The sequence below is a fragment of the Peromyscus eremicus genome, chromosome 10, assembly GCF_949786415.1.
Source record: "Peromyscus eremicus chromosome 10, PerEre_H2_v1, whole genome shotgun sequence".
Classification (NCBI taxonomy): Eukaryota; Metazoa; Chordata; class Mammalia; order Rodentia; family Cricetidae; genus Peromyscus; species Peromyscus eremicus.
In genome coordinates this window covers 4981090-5000471 of record NC_081426.1, presented here as the reverse complement: position 1 = coordinate 5000471, position 19382 = coordinate 4981090, and the positions used below count along the sequence as shown (strand labels likewise).

Sequence of the window (19382 nt, the reverse complement as noted above, 5' to 3'; positions counted from 1 at the left end):
GGGGTCCCAGGCCCCTCTGAATGCCAAGTGGAAGGGGTGGCGGATGAGCGGCAGAAACGTCTGGCCACTTGACTGTATTTCTGTCTGATTTTTAAATGCTTGAGATTCTCTGTTCCTTATCTGTTCAGTTTTTTCTTGGGAAAACAAAAACAAAAACAAAAACACCTGACTGCATGGTCAGGCTCCAGGGGGTTATCACGTGGTCAGAGGTACCATCTTGACTGAGGTCAAAGACAGACAGGTCATTTGGCTTCATCACCATCTTTGATGTGGTCAGTCCTGCCTCTCCCAAGTCTCCACCCAGATGAGGCAGATCTGCTCCCTCCCGCCCATACCAGGCCTGCTTCCTAGTTGCTTTCTTGCAGCCTCACAGTTGCTAGAATGTGTGAGTCAGAGATGAAGAGGCCAGCTTCATCCTGCTCAGCACACACTGGTTCTCCCTTCCCTTAAGATTTATAAATTTATTTTATTATACATGATTAAAAATCTGTTAAAATTAAAGAAAAAAATTAAAACTATTAACACTGGAAATTAAAACAATGTTTGTTTAATAAGATATTAAGGCTGTACCTCAATGCTTTTACACACAAGAATACACCTTGCTTTGGCAGCTAAACTTTATAATTTGAGAGTCACACAGATGATGATGATTTGATTATGGTTATGACATATTTTCTTCCTCTTAAAATAAAAGAAGATATTTTATTTTTGATATTGCATGAAGACATTTGAGAGATTTAAATGCTTCAGATTACTTTTCAAATAGATGATTTAAATGCTTCAGATTACTTTTTCCTTCTATGATATTGTTATATTAAGATTTTAAAATTTCAGATTTTAACATTAGTGGAATTTTGATACTGTTTGGGTCATAAGCTCAGGGTTCTAAATTTGCCTTGGTTGTCTTCTAAATATAAACTTAAACTTCTCATCAGGCCAAAGACATCTCTGTCCAGCCTGCACCTGGCTCTCTCTAAACACAAATGTACATACCTTTAACCCAAATCTGTAATTTTAGTAGGACTCAAAGGTATGAGCCTAGATACCCATTACCTGCACCTGCTTTTCTATGATTTGGATTTCAATACTGATTGATAATACTAATATATCTAAAACTTTTATCTCCTTTTATAAAATAAGAATTCATATAAGCCTCAGAAAACCAAAAGAAGCCACTGGATCCACTTCACAGAGGTCAAAAGGACTCCAGACAAGTACAACAGTACAGCTTGAGTTTTCAAACTCCTCCCCATCCCAATTACTAAGGCTGTGGGCATAAAGTTTCCAAATAAGTTAGTAAATTTTAACTTTTGTCTCTAGTCTATCTGGTTCAGCAGGTTTCCACTTTTCTGGCAGACACATCCAAGCATCAATTGTTGACTGCAATCTGCTCCAAATGACCACAAGCCCTAGAATTGCTGAAGTAATGTGGACCAGTCCAGCCAAACATAATTGTTCCATGTCTCTACAGCCAGGTCAGATGACCACATACTTCTGATAAATACCCCATTGCCTGGGTTCCCTCCTTACCATTACTAGCCTGTCAGCCTCCCTGGGCTCTGACCACCTGCACCGTTTCAGCTTGGAACAGTTATAGAATATAGTACATCGACCCTGACCCTGCAAAAACAAAACAAAACAAAAAGCAAAAAAAACCACCCCAAAACAAAACAAACAAACAAACAAAAAACAGGCTAAATGGCTAAGTCAAAAAGAAACTCCTTGGCATGGGGGATGAAATGTCTACCTATAATGCCCATTGATATCCTAAAAAACTGGACTCAAAATTGCCAATTGGTAGATTTATTAACTAAAATGTTTCTGCAATAAGATGATTGACCTTCTTTATGTAGAACCAAAAAGGTATTATATGATCTTAAGAAAGTATTAATTCTATATAAATCATTCAGGATTATAATCTGGCTGTACTCAATGATCAGAACTACAGGGCCTTAAAAATTAACAGTACAAGAATGTATGTACTAGCCTCCTTGTCTTTGCTACCATTGGTAATCTGTAACTGATTGGGAAAACTATATGTTCAGATTTAACTTATATATGCTCTCAAAGATAATTTAGATATACCTAATAGATTTTGTTCCTCCAGTTCTCAAAAACCTTTAGGGATCTGAGAACATGGCATTTAATATAAAAAGCTTTTTATGATAGAGAGACATGTCAGCTCCTGGCAGCATCCTGTATCTTCTCCAAGAAGATGGATGGCCACAGAAGAACTTGCACTTGGAGGCTTTTGGAAAGGCCAGTCTCGCAGCAAAAAACCACCTTAGAATGCTGCTGAAATCCTGTGCACACTGTGAATAAGTGGAACAACAGAGGACTGATTACCCCATGCTGCAAAGTCAAGGTAAGTCAGTCTCCCCAGGTTCCTACTCCACAAAAAAAAAAATCTGCCAGATCTTCTGGGTTTAGCTCTGATCAAGTGCTGCTTTGGGGGCTTCTGTCCCCAAATGACCATGGAGATATTTGGGATTGCTACCTAGGTAGCTAGAAAGCTGTCTTACTTTTTAAATGTATCCTTCTCAGATCTGATGGTGTTTGATGACTAGGGTACCAGTTTAACAGCCCCAATACAAGACTACAAGCACCTTGATAGGTCATTAATAAGTATCAGGGGCCTCATGGAGAGCCTGCTCCAAGGCTGCCTCCAAGGTAATGCAAGAAAATCCATGAAGGCAGCAAGGGCTATACTTTTTCTATTTGAGGGTATTTAGAAATAAATTTCTATATATCTGACTGGTAAAATAAGAAAACACACATGCTTTCTGATGTTAACTTCATCTAAGAAATGGTCTCTGACTCTTTTTGCCTCCACACAGTTACAAATCTCCATACAGTCACAGCTAAACATCTCATTTACATAGCTCTCTCATTATACAGCACTTTACAAAGTTTCTAGGCACAGCTCCTCTACACAGCAGCAGCTCTTTCACACAGCTCTGTAGCCAGAAGTTTTCCTGTGTCCACCCGGTTCCTGCAGCCACTCAGACCCAGGTAAACACACAGAGACTTATATTACTTATAAACTGTATGGCCGTGGCAGGCTTCTTACTGTCTAGTTCTTATATCTTAAATGAACCCATTTCTATTAATCTATAAGTTGCCACATGGCTTGTGGCTTACTGGTACTTTACATCTTGTTTCTCATGGCAGTGGCAGCCTTCCACTTCCCAGAATTCTCCTTTCTTCTTGTCCTGCCTGTACTTCCTGCCTGGCTACTGGCTAATCACCATTTTATTTATCAACCAATCAGAGCAACACATTCACAGCATATGGAACTTATCCACAGCACAGCTCTCTCTCACACTCACTCATACATTTTTTACATTACTCACTCACTCTTTACTCACTCACTCTTTCACCCACTTACCCCTTCACACTTCTCTCATACGTTTTCTTCTTCATCTCTCACTCAGCGTGAACACACACACACACACACACACACACACACACACACACATAATCTGTGGCAGCTTTCATATAGCTCTACACATAGCTGCTGCTGCTGCTCTCCCACAGCCAAATGCTAGACAATTATAAGTTTCATTTTCAGGATCCTACCCATTCTCAAAACACAATATAAGTCACATAGTTTCTCTTTGGCTAGTAATGTCACATTGACCCATGCACATAGCTCTAAGTTGGTGAGGAATCTCAGACATTACACAATTGGTTGAACCTTGATTGGTCAGGGTACGTGTAGAAAGGGAGCTCCTGCAAGGACTATGTCTTGATGGAAACAGCCTGGCCTTGATTTAGTAACAAACAACACCTGGGAATTAGTCTCTGTGTATTTTCTGTAGGGGCAGCTTAGTCTGTTTTGGACTTGTTCTAAGGTATTTGCAAAATGTGTAAAAGGCTACCTTTGAGACTGAGAATACTGTTACTTCCCTGTGTCAATAAAGAAGAATATTCTGGTAATATTTCTGTACATCAGAATTATACAGCTTAAACAGAAATCCATAGCTAAATGTGTGCTCAGAGATGTAAAACACACTACCAAAGGACTGTGGAGAGCACCCTACAGCTGTTCTTATTAGGGAGGCATAGCAGTGGCACCCGAGAAAGTTACAGATAGAAAACAACTGGCTCCCCCAGCCAGTGACCCCATGGCTTCGCCAGGTGGGGCTCCCCATCAGGGAGTTTGCACATCTGGTGGTTTGACTTGTCAAACACTAGTTGTCACCTGCTGTATACTCCCATGGCCCCTGACAAATAAATTTCCTGTTAAAAATATAAACAGGTATGCCTTATTCACAGACTTCATGGTACAGGATAAACTGGTTTCAGATATAACTTTGGAGGTTCAAAGTTTTAGCATTGATAAATGCAGCTTTGATAAACTGATAGAGCATTGACTAGAAACAGTTCTTAAGAGTCCTTAAATTTCTACGGATTTTTAACCCTTTTGCTATGACACTAAGAGGTAACTCTGTTCCAGCTGTCTTACAGATACCTGCAGGTTCCTGGGAAAAGTTCTGCTACTGTATCAGGAAATTTGGTCTGATGAAAACAGTTTCCAAAGCTCATTTTGACCCCACCCATTTTCGAGCATATTTTGCAGTTTCTCTCTTCCTGCCTGGGCCAAGGCCAACCCACAGAGGGTCCTCCAGATACGCCAGCCCCTGCATCAGCTCCGAGGCTGCCAACCACAAACCCAGGACACCAACCGGGTGAGTACTGGCAGGTTAACTTCACTCACATGCCCACTCATAAAAACTCTGTTATCACCTAATTCGTGTGTTACCGATGGCCAAATGACTGAATGGTATGATTACAGAGAATTGAAATGTTGCAGACCAAAGCTGAATTATCTTGTGCTATTTTTAGTCCCCCTGAAAGCCATTCATTGCTCATCCCACCCTGTGTCTAACCTAGTACCCTCATGACTACTGACTATCAAAACCTTTATGGTGAACTCATTGCAAGCCGCTAGCTCCCACCAAACCAAAAGCTAGGAAAGCCAAAGGGAGCATCCAGGCCTCTAACAGGCCTCTCAACTTTGCTATTCCCACATGCCTGATATTTCTACCAACATGTACTAAAGGTGTCTTTGTTTATAACTTTCTTTCTTCTGTCACTATAAGTTTTCATGAACCTGTTGCCACATGGGAACATGGTATTTCTGGTAACCTGAATCTGTGTTCCTGGGCCACTGTCACTCATATTCGGCTTCAGAACAAGCTTTCACTCCATTTGAAGTGAGAGTTATAGTTGAAGGTTGAGAGTTATCTGAAAAAGCAAAATTAGTTCTTTATAAGATTAACACGTAAAACTAGTTTTTAATTCAAAAGGAAGAATTATGTCCTCATGTCCAAGCTGAGCCTCTGAGACCCTCCTTTGCTACCAACGGAAGAAGGGAAGGAATGCCGACCACAGAACTGTGAACACAGAGATGGCACTGAAGAATTGCAAACACAGTCAAGTTATCCTTATGCATGAAAGCAAAAATGGAGATATTTTCAAATATGTAAATGTCAGAACACATATGCTATAGACCGAATGTTTGTGTCCCCCCCGGATTCATATGTTAAATCCTAACATCCAACGTGATGGTATTTGCGAAGCAGGTTCACTGCGCACTGGTTCCCAGCTTATCTAAGTCTGGTGAGACAGAACACCCACACACATAACAAGTTACACGAAGCAGATTTATTACGTACACACAGGCAGCAAGGGACAACAGAAGCCTAGGATTCCTTGAGAGCAGCTTTTCCAGCTCAGCAAAGCTGGCTAGGCGAGAGGGAGGATTGAAGACACATGCTTCACTTGCCCGGCAGCTGAGAGTCTCCCCAGAGCAGCTCAACCAGGCTTTAAGAATCCAGAGTTGCAGAGAATGCTGGGTTGAAGCACTCCATGAGGGACATCCTACTTGGGGAGGAGAAACAGGAACAAAGCCTCTGCTGTATTGGCCAGCTCCTGGCATCTTAAGATGCACCCAGCACTTCCTACAGTCTCTTCCCTCCTCCCTCCTTCCCTCCCATCCTTGCCTCTCCCCACCACTATCTCTTTCTCTTTTTCTTGTGCTGGGTTTGAATCCAGGGCCTGGCATAAGCCAGACAGACATTTCACTACTGAGACATCTCCAGCTGTTAACATCACTACTGAGACATCCTCAGCTGTTGATATCACTACTGAGACATCCCCAGCTGTTGACATCACTACTGAGACATCCCCAGCTGATGACATCACTATTGAGACATCTTCAGCTGCTGTCATCACTACTGAGACATCCCCAGCCATTGACATCACTACTGAGACATCCCCAGCTGTTGTCATCACTACTGAGACATCCCCAACTGTTGACATCACTACTGAGACATCCCCAGCTGTTGACATCATTACTGAGACACCTTCCGCTGATGATATCACTACTGAGACATCCCCAGCCATTGACATCACTACTGAGACATCCCCAGCTGCTGTTATCACTACTGAGACATCCCGAGCTGTTGAGAGTTACCCTTGAGAATTACAAAGAAGGTAGAGGCTGGTTTATGGCTGGCCACCAAGAGAACTGTTCTGTAGTTTGGGGAAGCAGGAATTTCAAGGGGTGATCAGGACACAAGAGCTTATAAATGGGATGGTTTCCGTATAAAAGATCCTGAGAACCCTGTCTGCTGTGTGAGAAGGGCACAGTCAGAAATCAGCTTTCTATGGACCAGAAGGCATGACCTGACACAGATATGGACCTACCAGATCCTTGATCCAAGATTCTCTAAGATCGGAGTAAATCTCAGAACTGAATAAATTTGAGAATAAAATTGCATCATCTATAGAGTCACAGCATCTATGGGATCTGCTAACAGCCTCAGCTGATAGAGACCATATCCCTCAGCCCTGTGAGAGATCAGGCAACCCTGGGAACAGTGGACATTCATGGGAATGAGAGCATAGCTTCTCTCTGTTCATGATCACAATGATCAGTGAAGGGGCTTTTATTCACTAAACATGTTCAAAGGAAAAAACTGTAGAATCAAGAAACAATTTGGGCTTCATGACTTTCCAAAGCATGAAAAAAAAAAAAAAAAGAGGAAGGAAGACAGAGAAAGGAAGAGAGATGAGCCAGGCAGATTGTGGGACACAGATGCTGGATGGAGGAGAGGTCACTGGGAGATACAGACTGTGGATGGACAAGCAGTCACTGAAGGAGGAAGTAGCTGCTGTCAGCTAAGGCTTGGGCTGCTGGAATCATAGCTGATCTCCTACCTGCGTTCCTCTTCCTTCCCGCAGCAAACTCCATAGCTGAGCAGACAGGAGTCAGCATCTTCAGCCCGTGAAGAAGCCTTGGTCCAGAGAGAGCCATATGCACACAAGGCCCCGAAGTTCTTGACAACCTGTAGAAAAGCCTCTGAGTCAATTTTATGTATATTTAGGGAGACCCGGAAGTGTGGAGTGCTCATCTGGGCTGCACGTGAATTCAAGAAATTACAGCTGGTAGATACTGGAGATAAGTAACCGTTAATGAAATCTAAATAACTGAACTAAATATCATTTCAAAATATACCTGAAATTTTTCTTGCTTTGTCTTTCCAATTTATTTTTTTTCTCCATCTCTGCTGGTAAGATTCACTCTGAGAGAGAGGGGAAGTTGGCATCCATGCTCTTGGTTTTCTTATCTCAAAAAGCTCATCACTTCCATCTCAATGTTTTTCCCCATTTTATTTTATGTGTATAGGTGTTTCACTTTTCATGTATGTCTGGGCACCACATTCATGTCATGCCTGAGACCAGAAAAGTGTTCCCTAGGCTGGAGTTACAGTGGTTGTGAGCTGCCACTGGGTGGGAATCAAACCTGGGTCCTCTGGAAGAGGAGTCAGTGCTCTTATCTACTGAGCCACCTCTCTAGCCCCCCAGTCTCAGCCCTTGAGATTCAGTGACACCACACTGTCCCCCAGTCTCAGCCCTTGATTCAGTGACACTACACCATCCCCCAGTCTCAGCTCTTGATTCAGTGACACTGTGCTGCCATCCTGCAGCAACTCAAGCCTTTTTTGACTTAGTGTGTTTCTCTGCATCTGAGCCAGAGTGCAGACACACACTGTCTTTTACAGAGTGTGGTAGGAGGACCAGGAGTTCAAAGACTGCTTCCATGACCTCAGATTGAATGGAGGTTGTGCTTCTCAGGGCTGAGACCTAAGCTGCCATTTTAGTACTGAAACAACAAGCTGACCCTTGTACGTTCCGAGAGTCAGGAGAGCCAGTGTACATCTGCCTTGGTGAGGCATTATGATTAATTTAATGTGGCCACTAGAAAAAAATGGTGGCTAAGAAAGAAGCAGGAGCAAAATCAAGAAAGTTCTGACAATTACAGGGCTGTCTTTAATCAAAGCCAAGTTAGTTCCTTTTGCCTTTAAATGTTAGTGGAAGTTTCTTTCGTGAATATTGAATCTTAGGGCTAGGCATGGAGCTTAGATGGCATGCTCTTACCTAGCATGCACAAGACCTGGATTACTTCCTTCCCTGGCACTGTGTAAACTGGGCACACTCACAATCCCAGAATTTGAGAGGCAGAGGTAGAAGGATCAGGAGTTCAAAGCAAGCTGTGGGCACATAGTGAATGTGAGGTCTGCCTGGTATAAATGAGACCTGATTTTTTTTTAAGTTGAACCTCAAGTCTACTTAAACTGATTTAATGCTACATGGTTCCATCTAAGCAATGATATAGAGAGAAGATAATCAGAGCCTACCAGAGTTCCACTCCAGGGGACAATGTGAGGAGACCCATTTAAGGTGGAGACAAATGGTGGAGGCAGGCCAAACAGGAAGAAGATAATGTGGGTATAAGAAAATGTGAGTCACAAATTATGTTGATGTCTTCATGCCTAGAGAGCTGTCTATCATTTTTCTCTTTTATTTACTTTGTAATAGGAAGATAGAATAGCTAATCAGTTTCTACTGAGCTCTTTAAACTTTTCAAATAATTTATCAAAGAGATAAAAAAGCCCCCCAAAACAAACAAACAACTAGCTTTTAAAGGAATTATTGGATGACTGAACTACAATTAGATTTCTCACCTTTCATAATTTCTACAGTTATTTTCTGGAGAGATGAAACTCCTAAGTATTTTAATGTAAGCACCAAGAATGCAAACAGCCCAGGAACTAGTCTATCAGATTACTCTGCAGGAGAAACTCCCTCCCTTCTTTATATTCCAGCCCATGATGCGAAGCCACAGTAAATAGGAACTAGAAAATGATGGGACTCCTTGTCACTCATAAGTGTCCCCTCTTTCTGGGAGCCTTGGTGCACAAAGCACTCAATCAGGATCAACAGAAGCTCCAAGACAGAAACAGTTTCTCTTGCTCTGGGTCCTAAAAGTAGCTGCCCAGTCCAAATCCAGTATTCAGACACATTCTATCCAGATTAAAGGCTGAGATTCGAGGACGTTAGAGCCCTACTTAATAATCACAGATAATCACCGTCTTTCTTGCTAGGGAGCACTTGACATGAAAACTTTGTATGCAGCATTTCTTCTCTACCAGATGGACGAAGAGGGTACTGCCATTTAAGGACATCTGATTGCCTGTCACAGGATCACACAAACACAAGGACACTTGTGTTCAGAGGGAGACTCTCTCTGCTTTGTAGTGCCACTGTTTCTGTTTTCCTCTTTTTGGTCCCCCTGCCATGTCTCATTATTATTGATCTACAAATATTGTGGATGGATTCAGTATTGTTTTTCTAGTCTGAAACACTTGTAACGAGTCTATGTCAATATTTCTATCTGTACTGGGATCAAATTTACATACATTGACTCAGATGTACAAAAAGCAATTTTAATTTCTGTAGTTGACTGACTTTGTAATTTACTATTCTCTTTGACTCTATAGATGCTACTTCTACACATGGCCAACAAACCAACCAACCCTTTCTATCATTTGCCTCAATGACACTATAATGGTAAAACCAAATAAAATCGTACTTTGATAACAGTAGAAACAAGTCTCTGTTGATTAAGATACTACAGTAGTTGTACACATATAAAGCTAGTCCATCAACCGTAACTACTCTTTTCCTCTACAGAAGCCTTTCTTGTTACCCATTCTTGATGCTTTTCTCCAGATTGATTTACTTTGAATATCTATGGAAACTTGCGTATGGGTTAGGTTAGGTGGAGAGACATTTGATCTTTGTATCATGCCCTGAATTCTCAATGGACTCCAGTGAGACTTTCTTCATGCTATGAATCACTGAACATTCTAGATCGGCCCCTTCAATTCTGTAGTATGATGGAATGGAAAAGCTCAACCATTAAATGGGAAAATTGGTAATAAACTAAGAAACCTTTAATCTGCATGAAAAGGTGTAGCTGTTTAATTTATCATTGTTTTCCTAAATGAAAATTACATAGTTATGGTTTTGCTTAAAGAGAAACCACTAAAACATGTACATTAATATTTTCTTTTTATATCAGCCTATAATAAAAATGAAGTTATTAAGTGGCCGTGTACTCCACTGTAGTCAATACATTCTATAAAGGAAACAACTACACTCATTCTTCCAAAATTCTCCATATGCCAATATGAAAAGCTTCATTCATGAACCCCACATAATATGGGAACCTGCTGACTTCCTAAGCTTGCATATTTGAAGGAAGAGTTATTGTAGATCTATGGTCACAGCAGCTTTCATTAGCTACATGTATGGGATATTTTCATACTACAGATATTAATAAGATAAACATAAACCACACAGTGTACTAATCTTGCCCTCATACATGCCATTGGGCACCCTTATTGGTAAATAACAGATATTCTAATAAGCTCAGGATTCCAAAGGCTTTCTGTTATTGTCCCAGAAGAGAATGCATGATGAGCAGTTTTCACTTTGTACATCTTCATGATAGAATGAAATGAACAAGACAGAGTATAGTGAAAGAACAGTTAGTATGTGAAAATCTTCCAAAGAGTCATATTTGCTTTGCTTGCACATTTTTATAGGACACTAACTGATGTATGTATGAATGGTCACCTGTGCTGGAATCACAAGGACTGTGACAAACTGATAAAGATTTTGTCATCTTATAAATTCAGTGAAAAGGACCAAAGACACAGGAGCAAGAGGCTCCAAATGGAAGGCCTTATTAGAAAGTCTGATTCCCTGCAGCCTGCGATCTGCAGTTAGGCAGCATATCCCATGTGTCCCTAGCAGATGCTCTTTTTATATAGAAGACACCCAACTGGCGGCCTGTTTTTTGGTAAGCTGAACCAGCCCTGATAGACATTCAGGTAAAGGATTCCAAGACAGGGCCTGGGAGATGGGCTCAGCAGTTAAAAGCACTGGCTGCTCTTCCAGAGGACCCGGGTTCAATTCCCAGCACCCATATGGCAGCTCACAATTGTCTGTAACTCAAATTCCAGTGGATCAGACTCCCTCACAAAGACATGCATGACAAATACCAATTCATACAAAAATAATAATAATAAAAAAAAGAATTCCAAGACAGATGGACATTTCAAATCCAGCTTGTGTCTTCAGGACCTGCTCAGGCCCAATCATACACACACATACACACACACACACATATGTGTGTGTGTATATATATATATATATATATATATATATATATATATATATATATATAATCATTGTGATACATACATATATCACTTCCATTTGATAATAGATCGATGCTGTGCATGTCCTATTTTATGACTTAGTGGGTCAGATAACATCTAGCTCATGATGGGCAGTTCAGGTCTCATGGTAACTTGGTGGCCCACTGTCAAACATTTAGTTTCCACTAAGGGACAATATCAGGCCAAGAACTGTCTTTCAAAGAGGACATAGCCTTCTGCAGATGATGGTAGAGCCTTGCTTCAAAATCCCAAAGGTCCCTTCTGTGACTCACTAACAGGGACCTGCCAAAGCTTCCAAACAGCATCCTTATCTGCCACTGATACTTCAAGTACCATCAGATTGGCTCGATGACATGGTCCAAATGGTAGAGCAGCCTGGGCCTGTTGAAGAGCCTTCTCTTGTTCCAGGCCCCACACAAAGCCAGTAGCTTTCCAAGTTACTTGGTATATGGGGTTGAGTAACACATCCAAATGAGGAATGGCTGTCTCCAGAATCCAAATAGGCCTGCTAAATGTTGTGCTTCTTTCTTGGTGTTGGGAGGGGCCAGATGCAATAATCCTTCACCTTGAAAGGAATATTTCTGCATGCCCCACATTACTGAACTCCTAAGAATTTCACTGAGGTAGAAGGCCTTTGCATTTTGGTTGGATTTATTTCCCATCCTCTGTTGTGCATATAGGTTACCAGTGAGTCCAAGGTGGTTGCTACCTCCTGCTCACACCAATGTGACATGTCACAGAAGAGATAGATGATCAAGATCTCTTCTCAGTTATGATGTAGGGCTGGAGAGTTAAGATATCCTTGAGGTAAAACTATAAAGGTATACTGCTGGCCTTGCCAACCAAACGCAAATTGCTTCTGGTGGTCCTTATGGACAGATACCAAGAAAAAGGCATTTGCTAGATCAAAGCTGCATACTACATACCAGGAGATGCATTAATCTGCTTAAGTAAGGATACCACATCTGGTATGGCAGCTGCAATCTGAGATATTACCTGACTGAGTTTTTGATAGTCAACTGTCATTCTCCATGATCCATCCATCTTCTGTACTGGCCCGGTAGGAACATTAAAGGGAGATGTGGTGGGAACCACCACCCTCACATCTTGTAAGTCCTTAATGGTGACACTAATTTCTGTAGTCTTTCCAGGGATGTGGTATTATTTTGGGTTCACTATTTTCCTTGGCAGAGGCAACTCTAAAGGCTTCCATTTAGCCCTTACAACTATAATAGCTATCACTCCACAGGTCAGGGAACCAATATGAGAATTCTGCCAACTTCTAAGTATATCTATCTCAATTATACATTCTGGGACTGGGGAAATAATACAGGAAGAATTCACGGACCTGCTGTGGTATAATCCTTTTTTACACTGTAAAGATATGTCACTCAAATTAGTTTAGTAAAACACTGATTGGCTGGTAGCTAGTCAGGAAGTTTTGTGGGAAAGCCAAACTGAGAATGCTGGGAAGGAGAAGGACAGAGTCAAGGAGTCACCAGCCAGACACAGAGGAAGCAAGATGAGAATGTCATACTGAGAAAGGTACCAAGCCAGGTGACTAAACATAGATAAGAATTGTGGGTTAGCCAGGCAGTGGTGGCACACGCCTTTAATCCCAGCACTTGGGAGGCAGAGCCAGGCGGATATCTGTGAGTTTGAGGCCAGCCTGGTCTACAGAGCAAGATCTAGGACAGGCACCAAAACTACACAGAGAAACCTTGTCTTAAAAAAAAAAAAAAAAAAAAAGAAAGAAAGAAAAAAGAATTGTGGGTTAATTTAAGTGTAAGAACTAGTTAATAATAAGCCTGAGCTACTGGCTGAGCATTTATAGGAAATATTAAGCTTCAGAGTCAATTATTTAAGAAGTGGCTGCTGGATATTTGGGAACAGGCAGGTAGGAAAGAAACTTCTGCCTACAGGAACCCACTAGCCCTACTATGAGTTTGACTTCAGCCCATTAATCACCTGACCTCCACAAGCACCTACTCTAAGTGGAGGGCCACAGTGTTTCTTAAGATCTCTTTGAATCAGTGTTAATTCAGAACTAATATCCAATAGACCCTGGAAAGTCTGATTGTTTCCTTCCCCCAGTGTACAGTTACAGTTATCCTAATAGAAGGCTACAGGTCTCTCTGGGAAAGGACTGGAGAAAGGTTAACAGTAAGCTTTTAGATATTTTATCAAATCCTACCTCAGAGGAACCTGGTTATCCTTTCATTCATTGGGCTTGAGATCTGCGAACTGGCTCAAGTCTGGTTCATGGGTTCAGATTCTCCTTTTGCCATGATCCCACATAGCCTTTCTTTCGTTTGTTTGAGAATTTTTCTGCTTATACAGATCAAACAAAAATTCAGTAGGCTTCTTAGCTATTTCATGAGTGGAAACAGCATGATTGAGTAGCCAGTACTTTATGAGTATGTCGCCATAAAATTCACTTTGCCTGTGCTGACCATGTGGGTTAGACCATTTTGGACGTCACTTTCTCTGTGCTGCCCAGTATGATAGCTACAATCACTCTGCCTTTGTCAATTCAGTGCTGCCACCTGACCTTTGCTATCTTGGGGCCCAATCAAACTCATTGAATTTAGTTCATCCAGCTGAGCAGAAACATCTCCAACCCTAACATCTGGTACAAGAAAAAAGGTGACAAAAACCTCTTCAAATACTCCTTTCACCATTTTGTGTCTTATAAGATTAGTGAAGGGCATGTCTTCTGGGTCTTTCCATTGTGGAGGATTAGGTTTTACACAGGGCACTCATCCTAACATTGCATTTCCCTGGGCCTTAAAAATCCCTTTATCAACGCTAAGCCAAGGGCTATAAGGCATCTCCAACTTCTTTTCAGTAAGACATCTTTTGACAAATGCTTCAGCCAACCATCCAAACAAACTTTAGACCCCTCTCTCTTTTTTTGACTGAGTAAGCTTCCATATTAAACCTAGAATCTCCACTCATAGTGCTCATATCAATAAACTCAGCCTGACCCAGTTCCATGTTTCTGCCACCATTATCCCAAACCCTCAAAAATCTGTTCCCATACATATACCCCAGACTTAGCTTGAATAAATTAGCAAACTCATTAAGCTCTTTAGTAGTATGCCACACCTCCTCATGGACTACACTTCCCACCTCCCTTCTAGGAGACTGCTTTGTCTTAAGTCTGGTTAAATGTGTAGAAGCAACTATTCGTGGGCCCTGAGGAACATCAGTACTATGTTTCCTGGCATTTCCTTCAGAGAAAGTCACTGCTGGCTTAATGGACAATGAAGGATTCATTTTCTCAGTCAGAGGTAAAGAAGGCAATATTTCAAGGGGGTAGGACTGAGGGTGGAGAGACTACTTCCTTAGGTGAGAAAACCCTTGAGAATCTGAGAGTTTAAAGTTCTCAGCTTCACTAGTGTCCTCCCACACATCCCATTCCAAGTTACAGGATCCCATTCTTTACCAATTAATGCCCTTGCTTTAACCTAAGACGCCCTCCAAAGCTGGGACTTGAATTTTCACTGTAATTCAACCAAGCCTTATAATTTTCTGTAGCTAGAGTTCTGTGGCTGCTGGAAAGAAGATTCTCTTCCAGGGCACATGTAGACGCCTTTAGTTGTTTATGCACATCTGGAGCTAGTCAGTTTTATCACTGAGTTCATTGTTGTCCTTTACTGTATTCTGAGATGCTAGAAGTTGGTTAATTTTATCACAGAGCTCATCCCTACCCTTTGTCAATTTATCCAGAGACGCTAACAGCAACCAACCAGCATCATCATTTTCCTTATTTCCACAAACAGTCCAAAGTTTTATATACAGAGTCAAAAAAAATCTGTTGCCGCCCACAGTTGGTGAATCAGGATAATGAAATGCATTTATCTCCTTAAATTTGCAGAATAGTACACAACATGGGCTTTCAGTGTTCTCTGAGCTTCCAGGCGGGGCTTCAGTAACTATAGGTGTTGGCAAATTGGAAAGCCTATTCCAGATACTTAAAAGATTCATCCTATACTTCTGTTGCTCTAGAATCACTTCTCATTAAAAAATCTGTATTAGGGTTCTCAGGAACAACAGAACTTATAGAATGAATCTATCTATCTATCTATCTATCTATCTATCTATCTATCTATCTGGAAGGGGAATTTATTAGAATGACTTACAGGCTATAGCTCAGTTAATCTAACAATGGCTGGCTATGAACAGAAAGTCCAGGCTGGATCTCTCATCTGGTCCTCAATATACGCTGGAAACCTGAAGAAGTAGGCTCTAATACCAGTGAAGGAACTGACTTGCTAGTGAGGATAATAGCAAGCAGGCAAAGAGAGAGGTTTCCTTCTTCTTTGTCTTTTTATATAGGCTTCCAACTGAAGGGGTAGTGAGATTAGATCTGGATTAAAGATCTGGATTAAAAGTAGATCTTCCAATTAAGCAGAAATCCCTTCCAGGGGTGACCTCTATTTTAGGGTTTTAATTAATTCCAGTTATAGTCAAGCTGACAACAAAGAATAGCCATCACAAGGATGTAGCTGGAGAGTTTTCTCGCCAGGTCCCGCCAAACCCAACAGCCCACTTATAAAATAAACACACAGACACTTATATTATTTAAACTGTTTGGCCTAATGACTCAGGCCTCTAGCTATCTAGTTCTTACATCTTAAACTAATCCATTTCTATAAATCTATACCTTGCCACGTGGCTCGTGGCTTACCGGCATCTTTCCATGCTGCTTGTCATGGCGGCGGCTGGCAGTGTCTCCCTCTGCCTTCCTGTTCTCTCAATTCTCTTCTCTGTTAGTCCCGCCTAGACTTCCTGTCAGGCTACTGGCCAATCAGTGTTTTATTTATTGACCAATTAGCAACACATTTGACATATAGACCATCCCACAGCACAGGGAGTCTTTCCTTGATGACTAATATTGAATGTTATGCATCTAAATTTACATTTATTTATTTGTTTATTCTAGGTGTGTATGTGTGTGGTTAAGCATGTGCCACAGAGTCCATGCGGAGGTCAGAGGACAACTTGCATGAATTGCTTCTTTCCTTCTACCATACAGGTCTCAGGGCTTGAGCTTAGGTCACTGGGCTTGGTTGCAAGCATCCTTAACCCACTGAGCCACCTTTCCCACCAAGAACTATAAGCTACTGGATTTAAAGTCACACTACCAACTGAGGTTTAAATGGATTAATTTAATTCTTACTGAATGACACAATGCCCCACAAATCTTCTGTTAGGTTTTTTTTTTTTTTTTTTTTTGCGGGGGGGGGGGGGGGGGGCGGGGCGGTTATCCTGCTTTCTAAGACTGGCCTTTCTAACTTTACATTGAAAACATTTGCCACTGAATCTTGAAAAATGTTTATAAGTGTGGACCCACTTCTAATAACTATAGTTCCAGCCTAAACCCATATTTATCTTGAGTTGCCTGTCTGCTTCTTCATCTCTGTACTGTCATGAATGTACATATTCTTCTGCAGGACTACACTGTCCCAGAGAGCCTCCACGTTTTGGTAGTTTGCTTGTATCGATGTAAGCCCCATTATCCTCCAAAAGTCAGTACTAATTCTTCAATAGTGAGCCTGTACTGTCCAAAACTGAGCCCTTTTGACAAGTCTGACAGTGCTAATTTGTTTCTACCTGAGCAGTCAGTCCAGAAACAGAACTCTTTACTTTTAATGCTTGTCATTGCATGTTCCTCTAAAGAAGCCAGAAACATGAAAGAGAGTGTGACAGTTCGGAAATTCCCTCCATTTAGCTTTCAAATTGGTGATCATTTTATTTGCAGATATTTTATTTTAATTTTTGGTTAGTGTCCTTGGGCAGAGTAGAGGCTGAAAATGCACGTTTAATGTTTTCTGCTTTAAATAGCCCTTCAGAACTAAATGTAGGATGAACAAAGGCCCAGGATCAGTTTCATCACAGAGAGAGGACGGAGGGAAGGAGGAAGGCAGAAAGTGAGGGAGAGAAGGAGCCGAGAGGGAAGGAGAGAAGGAGAGAGGGAGAGAGGGAGGGAGTGAGCATAGACTTCAGACATTTTCATATCTATGTTCATAGTAGTATTATTCACAAGTGACAAAAAGCAAGAGTCTGCCAACAGCTGAATGGACACATAATATGCCATTTTGGAGTATCATATGTCTATGCTTATATACATGATGTAAAAATATATGTATATAATAGAATAGTAATAGTACTCAGCTTTAAACAGGAGAACATTCATGTGTATATTCATTTAATCTTTGGGACAGGGTCTCCTGTTAGCCCCACTTGTTCTTAAACTCACTAAGTAGTTGAGGGTGACTTTGAACTCTTGATCTTTCTGCCTTCATTTCCCAAGTGTTGAGATACAGGTGTGTGCCATTCTGCCAACTATAAGGAAGGACATTCTGACACACACAACAGCATGGGTGATCCTTGAGGATAATAAGTGGTGTAACAAAGTCACCAAAGGATAAACATCATGCGATTTGACTTACATGAGGTATCAAAGTAGTTGAAATTCATAGTCAGGAAAATTAGGACAGTAATTGCCAAGGCCCGAGAGGATAAAGAATAAAGAGTTCTTGATTAATAGACACAGGGTTGGGCATTTTCTGGGGGTAGATATTTGTGGTAATGCTGTGGAACAGTACATGCAAAGGCACATAATATCATGATATGGTACACTTTAAAATGATAGCTTTTTAGGTATTTATATTTTACCACAGTAAATATTTTGCTTAGTTTTTAAAAATCTCATATATATGATAGTATATATATATATATATATATGTAATGTAAACTTCTTTCTTAAAAAGAGTTATTTTATCATTTTAAATGATGTATATCTGTGTGTATATGGTCTGTGCATGTGCCTGCAGATGCCCACAAAGGCTAGAGATATTGCCACTGAAATGACCCAGTTACTGGGAATTGAACTCATGCCCTCTGCAAGAGCAACACATGCTCTTAAACTCCGAGCCATCTCTCCAATCACTAGTGTGTGAATTTGGAATCTCTCATTTGTTTTCAGATAATGTCACAGCATTCCTCGTAAACAATGAGATATTTTCACTTCTTTGTGTACTTATTTTTAAGAAGATTCTTCCCTGCTGCTTCCAATGCTATACAAAATTAACATTAGGAATGTAATGTGAGAATCTTGTCAACATTGAGACACTTGAGATTTACACCTTCAATTCTGGGCAAACCAGTCATAATCATTAAGTACTGAAGCATCCCAACCTATTCAGTTCTCAGACAGTTTCTTATGGTTTCCCAGAACTTCTCAAGTAATTACTTTTTGGGTATCGAGGGACTTATAACAACCAAAGAGCATGTTGCTCATCTCAGTCATTGTCTGGGTGCATCGACATCCACCTTAAAGGCACTGACACTCTTTTGTGAGCCTGGCCTCATGAATGCGATCACATAATTGCAATAATTAGGAAGCTCACCTCAGGATATTATCAAAATGACCCACCCAAACCCAAGTCCATATGGTCTGAAATAGCTAATGAGTCAGTTAATGTGCTATGTCCAGGAGTAATGGGTACTCAATATGGATTGCATGAAGGTATAATTTACCAACAGTCTGACTGATTAAGGGTTTCAAGTGGACATTTTGCAACTTAAAGAGGGTTCAGCGTGTTAACATTTTTAACTATTAAACCAAAAAGAAGAACCAATGAATATTTAAAAGTTAAGGGCACTGGAATGTGAACGGTGTCTTTCAGGTGCACATTCTAGGATTAAAACTCGATGTAATATAAAATGGAATGAAGAAGTGGGCTTCAGTCACTGTTCATTTATACACTGTGA

The 19382-nt window shown here is 40.9% G+C and overlaps 1 long non-coding RNA gene across 1 annotated transcript; it reads right to left on the bottom strand.

Moving 5' to 3' along the window:
- Positions 1 to 5683: 5683 nt before the first annotated feature.
- Positions 5684 to 18119, bottom strand: LOC131921042 (uncharacterized). Its single transcript, XR_009381830.1, has 3 exons — positions 18059 to 18119; positions 7228 to 7355; positions 5684 to 5886 (listed from the first exon to the last, which is right to left on the bottom strand). It is a non-coding gene; the product is annotated as an uncharacterized LOC131921042 (long non-coding RNA).
- Positions 18120 to 19382: the final 1263 nt, after the last annotated feature.